Here is a 14,300-nt window from a genome sequence, read left to right as displayed (position 1 = left end):
CATCGGACCCCCCCCCTTTTTGCCCCCCCCCCCCCTTTCGGACCCCCCCCCAAATGACACATGAGGCGTTGGAGGGGGTCTTTGGGGGGGACCCCCCCCCTGCCCCATCCCCCCCCCCCCACGGCGGCGTGATCCACACGGGGACATTTACAGTGCTGGCAGATCTTCCTATGGGGGGGGGGGAAAATATAGGGGGGGGTAATTAGGATACGGGTTAATTAATGGGGTAGATAGGGGGGTATATGGGGGGTATATGGGGGGTATAAGGGGGGTATAAGGGGGGTATATGGGGGGGTATATGGGGGGGTATATGGGGGGGGTATATAGGGGGGTATATAGGGGGGGTATATAGGGGGGGGTATATGGGGGGTATATGGGGGTGTATGGGGGGTGTATGGGGGGGTATGGGGGGTATGGGGGGGTATGGGGGGGGTATGGGGGGGGTATGGGGGGGTATGGGGGGTATATGGGGGGGGTATATGGGGGGGGTATATGGGGGGGATATGGGGGGGGATATGGGGGGGGTAATTAGGATAGGGGTTAATTAATGTAATTATGGAGGGGTGGGTTATATGGGGGGGTATATGGGGGTATATGGGGGGTATACGGGGGGTATATGGGGGGGGTATGGGGGGTATTGGGGGGGTATATGGGGGGGTATATGGGGGGGGTATATGGGGGGGGTATATGGGGGGGGTACATGGGGGGGGATATGGGGGGGGATATGGGGGAGGTAAATAGGATAGGGGTTAATTAATGTAATTAATGGGGGGTGGGGTTATGGGGGGTATATGGGGGGGTATATGGGGGAGCAATATGGATAGGGGTTATTAATGCAATTAATGGGGGGGTGGGGGGTATATGGGGGGAGAATGGGGGGGTATATGGGGGGGTTAAAAATAGGGGGGGGGTAATTAGGATAGGGGTTAATTAATGTATTTATTGGGGGCTGGGGGTATATGGGGGGGTATATGGGGGTATTTGGGGGGGGTATATATATGGGGGGGTATATGGGGGGGTATATAGGGGGGTATATGTGGGGGTATATGGGGGTATATGGGGGGGGGTATATGGGGGGGGTATATGGGGGGGGGTAATAAGGATATGGGTAAATTAAGGGTGGGGGTTAATTAATGGGGGGGGGGGGGGGGGTCAGACCTCCATCCGTGCACTTGGAACCCTGGGCATTGCTCCCCACACGTGTGACATGGCTGCCCACGGTCGGGGTCCTCTGTGGGCTGATGGGGTGGGGGGGTAATTCATATCCCCCCCCCAGCCCCATAGGAGCCCCATAGATCCCTCCCACAGCCCATAGGAGCCCCATAGATCCTTCTTAGCCCCATAGATCCCTCCCACAGCCCCATAGGAGCCCCATAGAGCCCCATTCTGCCCCATAGGACCCCCATAACTCCTCACCCCCCTCGCCGACCGCCTCCGGAGCGACCCCCGAACAAACATGGCTGCCGTGAGACCACGCCCCCTGACGCTGACCACGCCCACTCCCGTTTGGCCACGCCCACTCCCGTTTAAACCACTCCCGTTTTGAGCTGTCAATCAAATAGAGGCCACACACACACACCCCCCCGACGCTGGCCACGCCCACTCCTGTTTAAACCGCTCCCGTATTGAACTGTCAATCAAATATAGGCCAAGCCCCCCGACGCTGGCCACGCCCACTCCAGTTCAAACCGCTCCGTATTGAGCTGTCAATCAAATCGAGACTACGCCCCCCGACGCTGACCACGCCCACTCACGTTTAGCCACGCCCACTCCTGCTTAAACCTCTCCGTATCGAGCTGTCAATCAAATCGAGGCCACCTCCGCCATCTTGTTTTGGGGGTCTTATGGGGGACTAAAGGGGGTCCTATGGGGGTCCTGGGGGGTCTCATGGGGTCTTATGAGGGTCTTATGGGGTCTTATGAGGGGGCTAAAGAGGTCTTATGGGGGTCCTGGGGGGTCTTATGGGGGCTAAAGGGGTTCTATGGGGTTTTATGGGGTCTAAAGGGGGTTCTATAGGGCTTTATTGGGGTCTAAAGGGGTCCTATGGGGGTCCTGAGAGGTCTTATGGGGGGCCAAAGGGGTCTTGTGGGGTCTTATGGGGGGCTAAAGGGGTCTTATGGGGGCCAAAGGGTCTTATGGGGGGCTAAAGGGACTTATTGGGGTCTAAAGGGGTCCTATGGGGTCTTATGGGGGTCCTGGGGGGTCTTTATGGGGGCCAAAGGGGACTTATTGGGGTCTAAAGGGGTCCTATGGGGTCTATGGGGGTCCTGGGGGGTCTTATGGGGGGCCAAAGGGGTCTTATGGGGTCGCTCAGGTGGGGCCAGCGGAAACCTGGAGGTACTGGGGGATATGGGGGATATGGGGAGAGAAATGGGGTTAAATGAGGGTCTATGGGGGGCCTAGGGGGTTCTATGGGGTCCTATGGGGGTCCTGGGGGGTCTTATGGGGTCTTATGGGGGACTAAAGGGGGTCCTATGGGGGTCCTGGGGGTCTCATGGGGTCTTATGGGGGGCTAAAGGGGTCCTATGGGGGTCCTATGGGGGTCCTGGGGGGTCTTATGGGGTCCTATGAGGGTCTTATGGGGTCCTCTCGGTTACGGGACTCATTCTCTGTCCTATTTGGCTTGATTCGTTAGCTCAATTTTCAATTCTATTGTGTTATATTTCGATATAGTATTCAGTAAATCAATGTGCCTCCTTACATCGTTGCCGCTGTTTCCTTTTTCTATGGGGGGTTATGGGGGTCTATGGGGTGTTAGAGGGGATCTATGGGTCTATGGGGGGTTAGAGGGGATCTATGGGGTGTTATAGGGGATCTATGGGGTCTATGGGGTGTTATAGGGGATCTATGGGGTGTTATAGGGGATTTATGGGGTCTATGGGGGGTTATGGGGGTCTAGGGGTTTTATAGGGGATCTATGGGGTCTATGGGGTGTTATAGGGGATCTATGGGGTGTTATAGGGGATCTATGGGTCTATGGGGTGTTATAGGGGATCTATGGGGTCTATGGGGTGTTATAGGGGATCTATGGGGTCTATGGGGTGTTATAGGGGATCTATGGGGTCTATGGGGGGTTATGGGAGTCTGTGTGGGTTATAGGGGATTTATGGTGTGTTATAGGGGATCTATGGGGTATTATAGGGGTTCTATGGGGATTTATAGGGGTTCTATGGGGGTCTGTGTGTGGTTATAGGGGATTTATGGTGTGTTACGGGGGTCTAGGGGGTTGTTATAGGGGATCTGTGGGGTCTATGGGGGGTTATGGGGTCTATGGGGATTTACAGGGGTTCTATGGGGGTCTGTGTGGGGTTATAGGGGATTTATAGTGTGTTATGGGGGTCTATGGGGTGTTATAGGGGATCTATGGGGTCTATGGGGTGTTATGGGGGTCTATGGGGTGTTATAGGGGATCAATAGGGTCTATGGGGGCTTATGGGGGTCTATGGGGTGTTATAGTGTATCTATGGGGTCTATGGGGGCTTATGGGGATCTATGGGTTGTTATAGGGGATCTATGGGGTCTATGGGGGTTATGGGGTCTATGGGGTTTTATAGTGGATCTATGGGTCTATGGGGGTTATGGGGGTTCTATGGGGTGTTATATGGGGATCTATGGGGTGTATGGGGTGTTATAGGGGTCTATGGTGATTTACAGGGGTTCTATGGGCGTCTGTGTAGGGTTATAGGGGATTTATAGGGTGTTATAGGGGATCAATGGGGTCTATGGGGGCTTATGGGTGTCTATGGGGTGTTATAGGGGATCTATGGGGTCTATGGGGGGTTATGGGGGTCTATGGGGTGCTATAGGGGTTCTGTGGGGGTCTGTGTGGGGTTATAGGGGATTTATGGGGTGTTATAGGGGATCTATGGGGTCTATGGGGGGTTATGGGGGTCTATGGGGTGTTATAGGGGATCTATGGGGGGTTATGGGGGTCTATGGGGTGTTATAGGGGATCTATGGGGTCTATGGGGTGTTATAGGTGATCTATGGGGTCTATGGGGGTTATAGGGGATTTATGGGGTGTTATAGGGGATCTATGGGGTCTATGGGGTGTTATGGCGGTCTATGGGGTGTTATAGTGGATCTATGGGGTCTGTGGGGGGCTATGGGTGTCTATGGGGTGTTATAGGGGATCTATGGGGTCTATGGGGGGTTATGGGTGTCTATGGGGTATTATAGGGGATCTATGGGGTCTGTGGGGGGTTATGGGGGTCTATGGGGTGTTATAGGGGATCTATGGTGTCTATGGGGGGTTATGGGTGTCTATGGGGTATTATAGGGGATCTATGGGGTCTATGGGGGGTTATGGGGGTCTATGGGGGTCTGTGTGGGTTATAGGGGATTTATAGGGTGTTATAGGGGATCTATGGGGTCTATGGGGGGTATGGGGGTCTATGGGGGATTTAATGGGATCTATGGGGGGTTATGGGGGTCTATGGGTGTTATAGGGGATCTATGGGGTCTATGGGGGGTTATGGGGGTCTATGGGGTGTATAGGGGATCTATGGGGTCTATGGGGGGTTATGAGGGTCTATGGGGTGTTATAGGGGATCTATGGGGTCTATGGGGTGTTATAGTGGATCTATGGGGTCTATGGGGGGTTATGGGGGTCTATGGGTTGTTATAGGGGATCTATGGGGTCTATGGGGGATTATGGGGGTCTATGGGGTGTTATAGGGGATCTATGGGGACTATGGTGTGTTATGGGTGTCTATGGGGTGTTATAGGGGATCTATGGGGGTCTGTGTGTGGTTATAGGGGATTTATGGGGTGTTATAGGGGATTTATAGGGTGTTATAGGGGATCTATGGGGGTTAAGGGGGTCTATGGGGTGTTATAGGGATCTATGGGGTGTTATAGGGGATCTATGGGGTCTATGTGGGGTTATAGGGGATTTATAGGGTGTTATAGGGGATCTATGGGGGGTTATGGGGGTCTATGGGGTGTTATAGTGGATCTATGGGGTCTATGGGGGGTTATGGGGTCTATGGGGTGTTATAGGGGATCTATGGGGTCTATGGGGGGTTATGGGGGTCTATGGGGGTCTGTGTGGGGTTATAGGGGATCTATGGGGTGTTATAAGGGATCTATGGGGTGTTATAGGGGTTCTATGGGGATTTATAGGGGATCTATGGGGGTCTATGGGGTGTTATAGGGGATCTATGGGGTCTTATAGGGGATTTATGGCGGCTCCTCCCCTCTCCCATCTCGGTCCAATGGTTGATCCGGACCCACCGGAACCCGGAACTGCCGGTTCCCATTTACATCCGCTTCACTTCCGGGTTGTTCCGTCCCCTTCCCCTTCTTTCCCCTGTTCTGGTTCCGAAGGTCTGGACGAGGAAGGTCAGTTCATCCAATAAGGAGCTTATATGGCCGCTATATGGGGTCTATATGGCCGCTATATGGGGTCTATATGGCCGCTATAGGGGACGGCAGCGGGGCTTTATGTGCTGCGGGGGGTGGGGGCTCCAGAAGGGTTCTATGGGTTGACCTGATGGCTGTGTGTTCCCATAGGGTTCTCTGGGTTGACCTGATGGCTTTGTGTTCCCATAGGGCTCTATGGGTTGACCTGATGGCTTTATGCTCCCATAGGGTTCTATGGGTTGACCTGATGGCTGTGTGTTCCCATAAAGCTCTATAGGTTGACCTGATGGCTGATGCTCCCATAGGGCTCTATGGGTTGACCTGATGGCTGATGTTCCCATAGGGCTCTATGGGTTGACCTGATGGTTGATGCTCCCATAGGGCTCTATGGGTTGACCTGATGGTTGATGCTCCCATAGGGCTCTATGGGTTGACCTGATGGCTGCGTACTCCCATAGGGCTCTGGGTTCCTGACGCTCCCCAAGGGTTCTATGGGTTGACCTGATGGCTCTGTGTGTTGCCGTAGGGCTCTATGGGTTGACCTGATGGCTGATGTTCCCATAGAGCTTTATGGGTTGACCTGATGTATGTGTGTTCCCATAGGGCTCTATGGGTTCACCTGATGGCTGCGTGCTCCCATAGGGCTCTGGGTTCCTGATTCTCCCCAAGGGTTCTATGGGTTGACCTGATGGCTCTGTGTGTTCCCATAGGGCTCTATGGGTTGATGTGATGGCTATGTGCTCCCATAGAGCTCTATGGGTTGACCTGATGACTTTGTGCTCCCATAAGGCTCTATGGGTTGACCTGATGATTGTTGCTCCCATAGGGCTCTATGGGTTGACCTGATGGCTGATGCCCCTTAGAGCTCTATGGGTTGACCTGATGACTGATGCTCCCATAGGGCTCTATGGGTTGACCTGATGGCTGATGCTCCCATAGGGCTCTATGGGTTGACCTGATGGCTGTATGCTCCCATAGGGTTCTACGGGTTGACCTGATGGCTGATGCTCCCATAGGGCTCTATGGGTTGACCTGATGGCTGTGTGCCCCCATTGGATTTAATGGGTTGACCTGATGGCTGCATGCTCCCATAGGGTTCTATGGGTTGACCTGATGGCTGTGTGCTCCCATAGGGCTCTATGGGTTGACCTGATGGCTGATGGTCCCATAGTGCTCTATGGGTTGACCTGATGGCTGATGGTCCCATAGGGCTCTATGGGTTGACCTGATGGCTCTCCTGCTTTTTCTCCCTGCAGGCTCAGTTTTGTGCCTTCCAGCCATGATCATCTCACCTGCAGGAGAGCAGCAAATGGCCACGGCCCATCCAGCTGAGGTAGGAGCTGTGGGGAAGCAGGTAGGAGAGACTAAGGGGACATTGATGTGAATGCAGAGGGGGATAGAGGGAGGTGGGATGGGAGGTTGTGTCCTTTATGAGCTGCTTCCCTGTTGGCTGTCCCCATAAGGATCCTGTTTGCTTGCAGGAGCCCGTGAGCTTTGCGGAGGTGGCCGTGTATTTCAATAGGGAGGAATGGGAGCTGCTGAACCCCGAGCAGAGAGCTCTGTACCGGGATGTGATGCTGGACACCTACCAGTGCGTGGCCTCATTGGGTGAGGGCTTGGCCTTGATTTCATTGCCTTGCAGTTCCAGATTGATTTCACAGTGCAGTGAGGGCAACAGAAGGAACACGGAGCAGCAGTGAGAGCAATAGAGGGTTTGCTGTGCTCAGAGCTCTGATAAGAGCCCCACAGTCAGTGCTGAGCAGGGATCAGCCAAGCGGCCTCTATGGGTTGACCTGATGGCTGTGTGCTCCCATAGGGCTCTATGGGTTGACCTGATGGCTGTGTGCTCCCATAGTGTTATATGGGTTGACCTGATGGCTATATGTTCCCATAGGGCTCTATGGGTTGACCTGATAACTTTGTGTTCCCATAGAGCTCTATGGGTTGCCCTGATGGCTGTGTTTTCCCATAGGGCGCTCTGGTTTGACCTGGTATATGCTCCCATAGGGCTCTATGGGTTGACCTGATGCTGTGTTCCCATAGGGCTCTATGGGGTGACCTGATGGCTGGTGATCCTATAGGGTTATATGGGTTGACCTGATGGCTGATGCTCCCATAGGGCTCTATGGGTTGACCAGATGACTGATGCTCCCATAGGGCTCTATGGGTTGACCTCCCATAGGGCTCTATGGGTTGACCTGATGGCTGTGTGCTCCCATAGGGCTCTATGGGTTGACCTGATGGCTGCATGCTCCCATAGGGCTCAATGGGTTGACCTCCCATAGGACTAAATGGGTTGACCTCCCATAGGGCTCTATGGGTTGACCTGATGGCTGTGTGCTCCCATAGGGCTCTATGGGTTGACCTGATGGCTGCGTGTGCTCCCATAGGGCTCTATGGGTTGACCTGATGGCTGCGTGCTCCCATAGGACTCTATGGGTTGACCTGATAGCTGCATGCTCCCATAGGGCTCTATGGGTTGACCTGGTGGCTATATGCTCCCATAGGGCTCTATGGGTTGACCTGATGGCTGTGTGCTCCCATAGGGCTCTATGGGTTGCCCTATAGGTTTTGCTATGGGGTGGGACACAGAGTGGATCTGTTGGCCAAGCAGCTGTTTTAGGGTCACTTAAATGTTCTCACCTCTGCTGTTTCTTCCATTGAAGCTCCATTTCCAGCCCCCAAACCTGTGCTGATCTCCAGGCTTGAAGGAGGGGGAGACCCCTGGATCCCAGCTGGGGACCCCTGGATCCGTGATGGATGTGGCCATGGGGACGGGCCAGGGGGGCTCAGCCCAGGTGAGGGGCTGGGGGGCAAGGGGGGAAGGTGGGGGGCTATGGAAGCCATGTATGATGTGTGTGTGGGGGGGAGTATATGGGGCTATTCGTGGGCCTGTGCTCCCATAGGGAGCTATATAGGGCTCTATGGGTTGACCTGATGGCTGATGCTCCCATAGGGTTATATGGGTTGACCTGATGGCTGCATGCTCCCATAGGGTTCTATGGGTTGACCTGATGGCTGCATGCTCCCATAGGGTTCTATGGGTTGACCTGATGGCTGCATGCTCCCATAGGGTTCTATGGGTTGACCTGATGGCTGATGCTCCCATAGGGTTATATGGGTTGACCTGATGACTATGTGTTCCCATAGGGCTCTATGGGTTGACCTGATGGCTGATGCTCCTGTAGGGCTCTATGAAGGCCCTATATGATGGGGAGGGACAATATGGGGCTATTTATGGGTCTCTTTGGGCATATAAGGGTGAGGTAGGGGGCTATGAAGGCCCTATATGATGGAGGGGGACTATATGGGGCTATTTGTGGGTCTCTTTGGCCATACAAGGGGTGAGTTTGGGGCCTATAAAAGCCCTATATGGGTAGGGTGTATATGGGGCTATTTATGGGTCTCTTTGGTCATCCAGGAGGGGTCACAGGGATATAAGGGGTGAGGTTGGGGGCCTATGGAAGCCCTATATGATGGGGAGGGGGTATTTGGGGACATTTATGGGTCTCTTTGGCCATACAAGGGGTGAGATTGGGGGGCTATGAAAGCCCTATATGATGGGGAGGGGGGGTATTTGGGACTATTTATGAGTCTCTTTGGCCATACAAGGGTGAGATTGGGGGTTATGAAGGCCCTATATGATGGAGGGGGACTATATGGGCCTATTTGTGGTTCTCTTTGGCCATACAAAGGGTGAGGTTGGGGGGCTCATATGGCCCTATATAATGGGGAGGGGGTATTTGGGGCTATTTGTGGGATCTAAGGGGTGAGGTTGGGGCTATGAAAGCCCTATATAATAGGGAGGGGGTATATGGGGCTATTTGTGGGATCTAAGGGGTGAGGATGGGGCTATGGAAGCCCTATATAATGGGGTGGGGGGGTATTTGGGGCTATTTGTGGGTCTCTTTCCCCATCCAGAAGGCTGAGAGTCATCAAGGTGGAGCTGCAGGAGGACAACGCGCAATGGGGTGGCATTATCTCAACGGGAGAGATAAGAAGAGCTGATGGCATTGATGGCATCGAGCACCCAGAGCCATTGGGTGGGCATAGAGGAGAACCAAGGGGGGACCTGATTGAACCCAATGTGGGTCCGAAGGAGCCAAGGAACCTGATTGAACCAATGTGGGTCAGAACCAGATTGAACCCAATGTGGGTCCAAAGGAACCTCGGAACCAGATTGAACCCAATGTGGGTCCAAAGGAACCTCGGAACCAGATTGAACCCAATGTGGGTCCGAAGGAGCCAAGGAACCAGATTAAACCCAGTGTGGGTCCAAAGGAGCCAAGGAACCGGATTGAACCCAATGTGGGTCCGAAGGAACCTCGGAACCAGATTGAACCCAATGTGGGTCCAAAGGAACCTAGGAACCGGATTGAACCCAATGTGGGTCCGAAGGAACCTCGGAACCAGATTGAACCCAATGTGGGTCCAAAGGAGCCAAGGAACCAGATTGAACCCAATGTAGGTCCAAAGGAACCTAGGAACCAGATTGAACCCAATGTGGGTCCGAAGGATCCCGAAGAGCAGAGGAAGAAGCCCAAGAAGCTGAAGCAGCATCAATGCACCGAGTGTGGGAAGGGCTTCGTCCGCTTCTCCAACCTCCTCATCCACCAACGTTTGCACTCGGGGGAAATGCAGCTTGAAATGCCCCGAATGTGGGAAGAGCTACAAGTGGAGATCGGAGCTGAACAAACACCAACGGGTCCACACCGGGGAGAGACCCTATAAATGTTCCCAATGCGATAAGACCTTCATGAGCAGAACCGGGTTACGGTACCACCAGCGGATCCATAACTCGGAGCGGGATTTTCATTGCTCCCAATGCGGGAAGAGCTTCCAGAGCAGCTCCAACCTGTTCCGCCATCAACGGATGCACACGGAGGACAGACCCTATGGGTGTAATGAGTGCGATAAGAGCTTCAAGATCCGCTCCAACCTCATCCGCCACCAACGCATCCACACGGGGGAGAGGCCCTATAAGTGCTCCCAGTGTGGGAAGTGCTTTAAGAGCAGCTCGGATCTGGTGGTCCATCAACGCATCCACACCGGGGAGAGGCCCTACAAGTGTTCCCAGTGTGGGAAGAGCTACAAGAGCAACGGGGACCTCAAGTATCACCAGCGAAGCCATACGGGAGAGAGGCCCTATAGGTGCCCGCAGTGTGGGAAGAGCTTCAAAACCGGGTCCCACCTCCACCGCCATCAGCAGACCCACGCCGGGCAGTGCAATGCCTTCCTCATCTTCCTCACCCCGGTCACCCAGTGGAACGTCGTCCCGTATACTGGGAGCTAATGGGAATGGGGGTCTATCGGGGTCAGTGGGAGTCAATGGGAGTCATTGGGGGTCAGTGGGAGTCAATGGGAGTCAATGGGAGTCAATGGGAGTCAATGGGAGTCAATGGGAGTCAATGGGAGTCAATGGGAATCAATGGGAGTCAATGGGAGTCAATAGGAGTCAATGGGAGTCAATAGGAGTTAATGGGAGTCAATAGGAGTCAGTAGGAGTCAATGGGAGTCAATGGGAATCAATAGGAATCAATGGGAATCAATGGGAGTCAATGGGAATCCACAGGAGTCAAAGGGAGTCAATGGGAATCAATGGGAGTCAATAGGAGTCAATGGGAGTCAATGGGAGTCAATAGGAGTCAATAGGAATCAATGGGAGTCAATGGGAGTCAATAGGAGTCAATAGGAGTCAATGGGAGTCAATGGGAGTCAATGGGAGTCAATAGGAATCAATGGGAGTCAATGGGAGTCAATAGGAATCAATGGGAGTCAATAGGAGTCAATGGGAGTCAATGGGAGTCAGTAGGAGTCAATAGGAGTCAATAGGAATCAATAGGAGTCAATAGGAGTCAATAGGAATCAATGGGAGTCAGTGGGAGTCAGTGGGAGTCAGTGGGAGTCAGTGGGAGTCAATGGGAGTCAATAGGAGTCAGTGGGAGTCAGTGGGAGTCAATGGGAGTCAATGGGAGTCAATAGGAGTCAATGGGAATCAATGGGAGTCAATAGGAGTCAATGGGAGTCAATGGGAGTCAATAGGAATATGTGGGAGTCAATGGGAGTCAATAGGAATCAATGTGAGTCAACGGGAATCAATGGGAGTCAATAGGAGTCAATGGGAGTCAGTGGGAATCAATGGGAGTCAGTGGGAGTCAATGGGAATCAATGGGAGTCAGTGGGAGTCAATGGGAATCAATGGGAGTCAATGGGAATCAATGGGAGTCAATGGGAGTCAATAGGAGTCAATGGGAATCAATGGGAGTCAATAGGAATCAATGGGAGTCAATAGGAGTCAATGGGAATCAATGGGAATCAATGGGAGTCAATGGGAATCCACAGGAGTCAAAGGGAGTCAATGGGAATCAATGGGAGTCAATGGGAATCAATAGGAGTCAGTGGGAGTCAATGGGAGTCAGTGGGAGTCAATGGGAGTCAGTGGGAGTCAATAGGAATCAATGGGAGTCAATGGGAATCAATGGGAGTCAATGGGAGTCAATAGGAATCAATGGGAGTCAATGGGAATCATTGGGAGTCAATGGGAGTCAGTAGGAGTCAATGGGAGTCAATGGGAATTAGGACCCCCATAGGACCCCCCAGGACCCCCATAGAAGCACTCAGGACCCACCAGGACCCACCAGTACCCCCATAGAACCCACCAAGACTCCCATAGGACCCATCAGGACCCACCAGGACCCCCATAAGACTCATCAGGACCCCCCAGGACTCCCATAGGACCCATCAGGACCCCCCAGGACCCCCATAGGACCCATCAGGATCCACTCCAGAGCACTTAGGACTCCATCAGGACCCCCATAGGACCCCCCAGGACCCCCATAGGACCCCCCAGGACTTACATAGGACACATCAGGACCCCATAGGACCACTCAGGACTCCCATAGGACACATCAGGATCCACTCCAGAGCACTTAGGACTCCCATAGAACCCCCCAGGACCCCATAGGACCCATCAGGACCCCCATAGGACCCCCCAGGACCCCCATAGGACCCATCATGACCCCCATAGGACCCGTCAGGACCCCCATAGAATCCCCCAGGACTCCCATAGGACCCATCAGGACCCCCATAGGACCCATCAGTACCCCCATAGAATCCCCCAGGACCCCCATAGGACCCATCAGGACCCCCATAGGACCCCCAGGACCTCCCATAGGACCCATCAGGACCCCCATAAGACCCATCAGGTCCCTCTCAGGAGCCCTCAGGACCCCCCAGGACCCACCAAGACTCCCATAGAATCCATCAGGACCCACCAGGACCCCCATAGGAGCACTCAGGACTCCATAGGACCCCCAGGACCCCCATAGGACCCATCAGGACCCCCATAAGACCCCCAGGACCCCCATAGGACCCCCCAGGACCCCCATAGGACCCCCCAGGACCCCCATAGGACCCCCAGGACCCCATAGGATCCACCAGGACTCACATAGGACCCCCTAGGACTCACATAGGGCCCATCAGGACCCCATAGGACCCCCCAGGACCCACATAGGACCCATCATGACCCCCTAGGACTCCCATAGGACCCATCAGTACCCCCCTAGGACTCCCCTAGGACCCATCAGGACCCCCATAGGATCTCCCATCACAGCTACAGCATCAGGACGTGGGGTTCGGGAACGTTCCCATCTCATCTTATTTATTGAGCTTTAATTAATTGCAATTATCCTCTATTACTTCATATCTATTAAATCACTTCCTTTCCCTCAGCTCCGTGCACTTGTGGTTCTTATTCTTTTCACACACACACCCCCCCCCAGGACCCCCATAGGACCCCACAGGACCCCCTTAGCAGAACCCAGTACCCCCATAGGACCCATAGGACCCCCCTAGAACCCATTAGGACCCCCAGGACCCCCATAGGACCCATTAGGACCACCCTAGAACCCATTAGGACCCCCAGGACCCCCTTAGGAGCCATTAGGACCCCCCAGGATACCCATAGGACCCCCAGGACCCACAGAAGGACCCCTCAGGACCCCCATAGGACCCCCTTAGGACCCACCAGGACCCCCATATGACCTATCAGGACCACCTTAGGAGAGCCCAGGACCCGCTTAGTACCCATCAGGACCCCCTGAGGAGCACCCAGGACCCCCTTAGGACCAATCAGGACCCCTTAGGAACACTCAGGACCCCCTTAGGACCCCATTAAGACCCATTAGGACCCCCAGGGCCCCCTTAGGAGCCATTAGGACTCCCCAGGACACCCATAGGACCCCCTTAGGAGCAACCAGGACCCCCTTAGGAGAACCCAGGACCCCCTTAGGACCCCACAGGACCCCATAGGAGAACCCAGGACCCCCTTAGGACCCACCAGGACCCCATAGGACCCCTTAGGAGAACCTTGGACCCCCTTAGGACCCTCAGGACCCCCCAGGACCCCCATAGGACCCCCTTAGGAGCACCCAGGACCCCTTTAGGACCCATCAGGATCCCATAGGACCCCCATAGGGTGCCCTGCAGCACAATATAACTCCCATCATGCCTAATGTGGACTACAACTCCCATCATGCCCCATAACAGACTACAACTCCCATCATGCCCTATGTGTACTACAACTCCCATCATGCCCTATATGGACTACAACTCCCATCATGCCTCATGTGGACTACAGCCCCCATCATGCCCTATATGGACTACAACTCCCATCATGCCCCACGGCAGACTACAACTCCCATCATGCCCCATAACAGAGCACAACTCCCATCATGCCCTATATGGACTACAACTCCCAGCATGCCTTGTATGGATTATAACTCCCATCATGCCCCATAACAGACTACAACTCCCATCGTGCCTTGTATCAATTATAAACTCCCATCATGCCCCACGGCAGACTACAACTCCCATCATGCCCCATAACAGACTACAACTCCCATCATGCCCCACGGCGGACAATATGGCGGCCAATA

General features: G+C 54.0%; 1 long non-coding RNA gene and 1 pseudogene across 1 annotated transcript; one reads left to right on the top strand and one right to left on the bottom strand.

Annotated features, from left to right (window-relative positions):
- Nucleotides 1-28: 28 nt before the first annotated feature.
- Nucleotides 29-1,828, bottom strand: LOC146751226 (uncharacterized). Its single transcript, XR_014941772.1, has 3 exons — nucleotides 1,417-1,828; nucleotides 1,159-1,238; nucleotides 29-168 (listed from the first exon to the last, which is right to left on the bottom strand). It is a non-coding gene; the product is annotated as an uncharacterized LOC146751226 (long non-coding RNA).
- A 7,658-nt stretch (nucleotides 1,829-9,486) lies between these two features.
- On the top strand, nucleotides 9,487-12,784 carry LOC146751225 (uncharacterized; annotated as a pseudogene).
- The last annotated feature ends 1,516 nt before the right edge of the window (nucleotides 12,785-14,300 follow it).

The sequence above is a fragment of the Coturnix japonica genome, unplaced genomic scaffold (genome assembly GCF_054131305.1).
Source record: "Coturnix japonica strain WE unplaced genomic scaffold, WE-NBRP24 Scf110, whole genome shotgun sequence".
NCBI classification, from domain to species: domain Eukaryota; kingdom Metazoa; phylum Chordata; class Aves; order Galliformes; family Phasianidae; genus Coturnix; species Coturnix japonica.
This window is presented reverse-complemented; position numbering and strand designations above follow the sequence as displayed.